The 8,084-nt window shown below is 36.5% G+C and overlaps 1 long non-coding RNA gene across 2 annotated transcripts; it reads right to left on the reverse strand.

Annotated features, from left to right (window-relative positions):
- Window positions 1-473: 473 nt before the first annotated feature.
- LOC128128047 (uncharacterized) lies at window positions 474-7,522 on the reverse strand. 2 transcript variants are annotated; one of them, XR_008225646.1, is made up of 3 exons: window positions 7,354-7,522; window positions 6,927-6,995; window positions 474-681 (listed from the first exon to the last, which is right to left on the reverse strand). It is a non-coding gene; the product is annotated as an uncharacterized LOC128128047 (long non-coding RNA). The 2 variants fall into 2 exon arrangements; XR_008225647.1 differs by lacking the exon at window positions 474-681 and adding an exon at window positions 5,638-6,315.
- Between the last annotated feature and the right edge of the window lie 562 nt (window positions 7,523-8,084).

Genomic DNA, 8,084 nt, shown 5'->3' on the forward strand with positions numbered 1-8,084 from the left:
CCAAGGGGTATTCTAGAAGGTTTCCATGGGCTACTTAAGGCCTAAGCATCCATATTAGGGTTTCCACCTAAAACCCTGGCACCCACAAGTATAAATAGACCCCAATATTAAGGTTTTTCATCCCATGTTTTATGAAACCCTAAGGTGGCCAAAATCCTTCTCTCCTAAGTCATTCCTCTTGCACTGGGTGTTTGCGACTCCATTAGAGGTGCAACACTTGGGGCACTAAGCTTTCAAAGGTCAAGGAGTTCTTGTTATTGCTACATAACAAGTGAGGTAATGTTCCAAACCCTATTTTACATATGGATTTCGAAATTATGTAAACTAGTATTAGGGTTTATGATTTGGATGATTATTTGCATGTATAACTTGAGAAAAACCTAGATCTAATGCATTAGGGTTGCATGTACACCATAAGAATGTTGTAGTGCTTAAAACCCATCAGTAACATCCCAAATTTCAAGACCAAAAATTTTATTTTTAATTTAAAGATTCATAAAACAAATTACAGAAAATGTCATCAATGTTATCTCATATCATGAAAACCATAAGTCATCCATCTCAAAACATATCATAGGAAAATAATGTCAGGGTACAAATCCCAAGAATCTCATGTGCGGAAAATCATGTGTGTGATGCACTGCTATCGTGCCGGCTCCTTTCCCTTCGAAGAAGAAGGACCTGAAACAAAAACTGAAAATTGTAAGCACAAAGCTTAGCGAGTTCCCCCATCATATCACATACCATACAATAAACATACTTCCAGGCATATCAGGGTGCCCGGCCTACCCTGCTAAGTATATATGGGTGCTTAACCTATCCTTGTTAGGCATACCGGGGTGCCCGACCTACCCCCGCCAAGCATATATGGGTGCTCGACCTACCTTCCGGTTTATTTCAACCGGTTACGGGGACTATTTCACCCCTACCACTACCACATAATAACATAGCATAACATATTGTTATACATATATGGGTGTCCGACCAACCTACCAGTTTATCTCAACCGACTACGGGGTCTAACCTACCCTTCTTACCACTATCACATAATATCATAGCATACTAACACATAAAGCATAACATATAGTGGCATACCAGACAATTATCACAAAGACAATCATCTCAACTATATTCAACTACTAGTGGGCCGATATTGGTGCCTTCAACCCACTTCTACTGGAAGGTAACTCACCTTGATAACTGGGAAATAGCTGAAAAAGCTCCTACTCTAAAATCAACCCCTCTCCGACTGCTACACATAAACATTTCTTTTAATTGCCCTTTTCATACTCATAACCCTTCTAAGGGTCAACTTTGGTCAATGGTCAAAGTCAAAATCTTTGTCATTGTCAACATCCTGGTTGACTCAGCTCGCTGAGTTGGTTCATCAACTCTTCGGGTTCCATAATCCATAAAACCCTAGAAATCTCGATCCAAATCGTCAAGTTCTTTCATGAACTCGTTGAGTTCTTCCTCATAACAGAGTCGAGACATTTCGCTCACAACTCGTCGAGTTCTTCTTTGAACTCGTCGAGTTCTTCAATCTTCACAACCAAAAAACCATGGCCAACTCGTTGAGTCATCTCCTAGACTCGACGAGTTTGCTCAGTTACAGAAAAGGTTGGGGATCACAATCCAACTCGCCGAGTTGCATGAACAACTCGTCGAGTCCCCCTAGTCTACACCCATTCAGTCGCTTCCAGTCGAGTCCAATGCTTCCAAACCACGGATCTGGTCCCCTAGGACTAAGTTTCCACGTAAATTTGCTAACTTTACGTCCATGCTTGGTGTCATGAAGCTAGAAAAACTAAAACTAAGTTATATAAGAGTTCTAGGGCATGGGGAAGGGCCAAGGCTTGATAAAGCTTGCAACTTTAAGCCTCATAAGCTCATGAGTGCCTAGATCTGAAGTCACAACGTCATGATGCACTCAAATACCAAGAATGACATCAATATGGCCCAAAAGTAACAAAATACAACCCTAAATGAAGATTTAAGCAATGGAAAGCAAAGGTATCAAGTTTATACCTCAAATGAGTCAGAAATGCAGCTTAAACTCTGGATCTACTAGCTTCCTCTTGAATTCCCAAGCTTCTCCTTCCTTCTCATGCTTCAAACTCACTAAGAACACACAACAATGGCTCACAAGCACTCAAAAGTGGATTAGGGTTTCGTGGCTAGGGTTTGGGGTGATAGAGGCTACAAATGAGGCCACCATTTAGAGGTTAAGGTGTTTAAATAGGGTGCAAACCCTGAAAATTAGGGTTTCACTCTGGCAGCCCTACTCGTCGAGTTGAGGCTCTTGGCACATCGAGTAGACTTCAAACCTCACGTCCAAATTTCATTCCTACTCGACGAGTTTGAGGCCTCCAACTTGTTGAGTCCCTTTGCAAAAATGAATAATTTATTTTAAAATACATACCAGGATCCGGGCATTACATATTTTGTCAGAATATATAAAGTGATAACATGCTTTTAACCATTCTTAGTTTTTGTTATACATGTGATATGAATGGATGGAAGAATGTGTTGCAGATCTGATAGGAATAACTTGAAGAATGCATAATAGATTGATCACACTCACACTTTAAGCATGTTGTTATTTTTTTAAAAATTTTATTCATTTTTGTTGATATTCTTTTAGAATATGTATAATTATATTAAAATGTATAAAACTATTAATCTGTAAGAATATATATGTATTTGTATTTATGTTCGGATATATAAGAATATATTAAAATGTTGTTATTCTTCAACCAGAGATTCAAGAATATGTGATTCTTCAATAATATTCTAACAGAATAAAATTATGAGAGAACATCATTATAACAAAAAAACATCCTGGTGGAATAAAACCAGTTATTTTTACAAATTACGTTAGAATTAAAAATGAATTAATTTAAAAAAATTCAAAATTTTAACATTAAGAGATTAATTGTCTCTAAAATCCAAAAAATTCCTTTTTTAAATATAATTAATTGTCCAAATTACTTTTATGTTGAAATTTATATAATTATATGGTACATGTTATCCCATTGTAATATCATAAATTTGTGACAATTGATTATATTTCATCCGTTAGTCTAGATTTATATTTACAAGCATACAATAGATGCTAGGAACACATGAATATATATATATATATATATATATATATATATATATATATATATATATATATATATATATATATATATATATATATATATTACTTTTTGATATATGAATATATGATCGATGAAAGTTGATTTGATTGCCACGATGACATGGCGACGGCATAGTTACCCATGCATATGACGGTCTTGGATGGCCATGCATAATTGCATATCACGGGTCTTACAGGATCCACTTCCACTATGCTGAAAGAAGCACAAATCCAAAAAATCGAATGAAGAGGCCCATACTAATACGTAAGGGACCCACCCTCAATTATTAACTTTATTTACCGGGTTTGATTTTATAAAAAGGTTAAGGATATAAGCTACTATTATTAACTATTATTAGTTTTATTTTGTTAGGTGTCAGTTTGTTTTTTCGAACTTAAAATATTTGTAGGATGTGGACTATATCTGCAATCGTATGTGTCACAAAAGGTGGACAAAACGTTTACAAATTATAATAAGAAGTTGTTTGTTTTTTAACATTTGCAAACTGTTGAAATAAAATAATATTAATCATATAATAGTTAAAAATAATTTTAAATCAAAAATTTATGTAGTTTTAAACTTTTAATCATATGAAACTCAAATATAAAGATCAATGTAATGATATCATTTTTAAAGATATTTATATAAAATAATTAAATATAATAATTGTTAAATAACTAAATAAAATTGTTAATTTAGCGAACAACATGTTTATTTTGTTAAATTTTCTAAAACGATGCTTATTTCTCCGATTATCTTCGATAGATTTTTGTGTGTACGATTGGTAATTGAAACTCTATCCCAATACTCGAGGATCTGATGAGTATATAAAATGAAGGAAGTTTACAATTTAGTGTACAAAGAAAGAATTACAACAAAGAACAATAATAATCAATAATCAATTAACATTAACATCCCCCCGCAAGCGAGACAGTGGCGGAGCGAGACATATCTTGGATCGAAACAACTTAAATTGCGATCGAGGAAGACCCTTAGTGAAGATATCGGCCACCTATAGCTCGGTTGGAATAAATTTAGTATGGAGAGTCCCGGACACAATCAATACGCGAATGAAATGATAGTCCAAATCTATATGTGTTTCCTGTTTGTGAGCGACAAGACTTTGAGTGAGAAAGAGTCCATTGCGGTTGTCACAAAGTAACGTAGGTTAATCCAATGGTAAAGCATGTAATTCACGTAAGAGGAGGTTAATCGAAATGATTTTGGCAACAGTGTTTGTCATAGCCTGGTACTCAGACTCACAGCTAGAATGGGTAATAGTAGGTTGTTTCTTGGCACTCTAAAAGACCAAGTTTCTTCTAAGAAATATGGAATAGACATACGTGGAACGACGGGTTTCCAAACAACGAGCCCAATCCCCATCCGAGTAGCCCGAAATGGATGTATGGGTAGGACGAGAAAAAGTAAGACCAAAGGCCAAAGTGCCTTTCACATATCGAAGGGTCCGTTTGACAAGCTTCAATGATGGATTGTAGGAGCCTGCAGGTACTGACTTTCTTGATTAACAGCATACGAGATATTAGGCCAAGTAATGGTCAAGTACTGAAGTCCCCCCCCCCACCCACGAGAAACCAGTACTTAGTGACATCCTTGCAAGGTTCACCAAGAGATGTGAAAGTCTTATTCGCTACCAAATGTGGTTTGAAGTCTAAAAGATCAACTTGTTCAAGAACCTCCTTAGCATATTTAGATTGAGAAAGAAACAATGCATCATTCGTCCGAGTAACTTAAACACCAAGAAAGTAATTTAGATCTCCCAAATCCTTGATGGAAAATTCGAAATTTAAGCGAGAGATAAAGGAACATAACACAGAAGCATAATTCTCTATGAGGATAAGATCATCAACCTATACAAGTATATATATGAGGCAACCATCTTGTGAGAAGACATATAAGGAGGGGTAGAGCGCATGCGTTGAAACCCATTATGTAGGAGAAAATTGCTAATATGTTGGAACCAAGCACGAGGAGCCAATTTGAGCCCATACGGAGATTTATTTAACCAAAATACATGATTAGGAAAGTGTGAATCAACAAATCTCGGTGGTTGTTCTATGTACACAAGTTTGCATAACTTACCATGAAGAAAGGCATTATTAACGTCAAGTTGATGCAACTTCCAACCATGAATAACAATGAAGGAAAGAACGATGCGAACAGTAGCTGTTTTGACCACAGGACTAAAGGTTTGAGAGTAATCAAGCCCATAGGTTTAACTAAAGCCTTGAGCAACGACACATGACTTGTGTCGGTCAATAGAGTCGTTAGATAAATACTTTATCTAATACATCCATTTGGAACCAATGACATTGTGAGTGGAAGGGTGAGGAACGAGTGTCCATGTGTTGTTGTTATGGAGAGCATTAATTTCTTTTTGCATCGCCTCCATCCAATGAACTGATTTAGCAGCTGTTTTGAAACCTTTAGGATCGGAAGTTGCAAATAACATTGTATAGATAGGGTTGATAGTAGCAAAAGCTAAATCAGCCCTATGTTTAGGCTCGAACATACCCGCTTTTGCACATGTAGTCATTAGATGATACAAAAAAAGAAGTGGAACACGAGTATCCATGGGAATGGAGGAAGATGGCCCATCAGACTGCAGCTCGGTATCTTGTGAGACCGGTGAAGTGGGCTCACTAGTAGGCGGATGCGTTGACGAAGTTGGTTCAGTAGGTGGAGGTGTAGCATCATCACAATAGTTGCATCCAAGAGAATGTGAAGGGGGTGTTGGTTCGAGAAAACAGTGGGAACGGGGATGGGTGAAACCAACAATAAATCCATCATGAAGTAGCCCAAAGGTAGGTTGTTGAAATTGGTTGTTGAGTTTGTGTCGGCAAATGGATACATTGTGACATCCCCAAAATCACGGCCAGAAAAGACCGGTTTGTTTATGCTTTGTTTAAAAATCAGAGTTACATTTTAAATGAAAGTGTTGCGGAATTTGTCCCAAAACAAAAATATGATAAAGATTTATCAAAAGCATTTCCATAGAAATGTATTTCATTAAAAGACTCGGGATGTCATGTTCGTACAGATCAAAAGCATAAACAGTACAATATAAGCCTTACTACATTATTTCATACCTACAGGCCTATATCCGTAATCCCTCGTCCAAAACATCACACCTATGCTCATGCGCCACTAGCTGTAATACATAAAACTGAGTGGGTCAGGCTTGGGAGCCTGGTGAGCACATAGGGTTTTCAACCCACAATAAATAAGTTTATTAATTTCATCGATCAACAATAACCCGATTACCCGTTCCCGTTATCCTCACTTTACGTCCCTAAACACCTATCATAAGGGACCTAGCCTAAGGATCATCATCGGGACGGACACTACTGCTAAGGGGATTCCTCAGCAATAAATGTCCTAAAGGAAACCATGTGGGGGATGGAGTACACCGGTGAACATATCGTTCACAAACACCTACAGGTTGCGAGCCTGCTAGTGTTCCACTAGACTGTCTAGAAGAGTCCGTGGTCGTCATCCATACTCCGCTAGATGACAGAATCAACAACATCAACATCGAGGCCTCTCATCATTTTATCACACATCACCTATTGCATCTACCCATGTTTTACCCCAACATTTTCGTAGATATAAAATACATATACAGTTTAAATCATTGAAAACATGTATAACAACGTTCATCTAGCATAGATAGCAAGTATTCAGATAATATGCACACATAGCACGTAATTTATATAAAATACTTCATATCTATGTGTAAGTTGAAAGTAACTATGCACTCACTTGTTAAGGTGATGATTCCAAAATCGGGCAGCGCTTGCTTCTAACGATTCTATTTTCCTTCGACGAAACCTAGCATTATTATCGCTAAATTTTAGTCTAATATTTACCGTGACCAACTATTAGTCTTAGTATTATTATTATTATTATATAAGCGTTAAACAATATTTTCCAACCACTATGTACAGACAGGGGCCAGACATAAAACACCGGAGGGCAGGACCATTTTGGCATATAGCACTTCTGAAATCCAACAACCCTATGCGGCCCTTTAAACCAGATTCCCCGTACCGCGAGTAGTTAAAAAAAATATTATAACGACACTTATATAAGTTATAATAATAGCTCAAATATTTATTATAAGTTCATAATAACAATACTAATTTTAAATATAAGCTATATTAAAATAAGGTAAGCATAACTTACTTACAAGGGGGTTTTAGCTAGGAGTTGGGCTCTGCAGGGGCAGAACTTCATCGCTGAATCTTTCTAAGAAAGATTCGTGCAGCGCTTCAGCGCTCACCTTACTATACTAAGCTACAGAAAGAGAAGTCGAATCACGAGGGACCGAAATGCTCGGGGGATAAGAAGAGAAAGACTCTTGAATCAAGAGAATGGTGCAAGAAATATGAGAGCCCAATGCTCTTATTTATACTAATTGAATTTTCAAAAACTACCCTCCATAATTACTTAATGACCTTTTAGTTATATAAACAACTAAACACCCCTCTATAATACTATTATAAATGGATTTAATGATATTTGTACTAAACTAATGTCGAAAGAACTCAACATTAGTCTTATAATGACCGCATCGTCGATACCTTTCTAATGATATATACATATGTATATATATGTGTATGTATACATGATTTATACTTTATTTTAATACGTAAATATGCTATTATAATTTGTAACTCGTTCATACGAACTCCGTTTTTGACGTTCTTTATATCCACGCGTAGGTGAAGACGTACTCTACAACTTTCGTTTAGACTCCGTCGGCTAATTTTGACTTTATTTTTAAAGTTATATTTTTAACAAGCCGGGACAGGATTGGTCTGTTTAAAATCTCATAACTTCTTCATACGAAGTCAGATTTGGGCGTTCTTTTTATCGATGTTCTTAGTTTAACATATTCTACGACTTTCGTTTAGATCA

The sequence above is a fragment of the Lactuca sativa genome, chromosome 8 (genome assembly GCF_002870075.4).
Source record: "Lactuca sativa cultivar Salinas chromosome 8, Lsat_Salinas_v11, whole genome shotgun sequence".
Classification (NCBI taxonomy): Eukaryota; Viridiplantae; Streptophyta; class Magnoliopsida; order Asterales; family Asteraceae; genus Lactuca; species Lactuca sativa.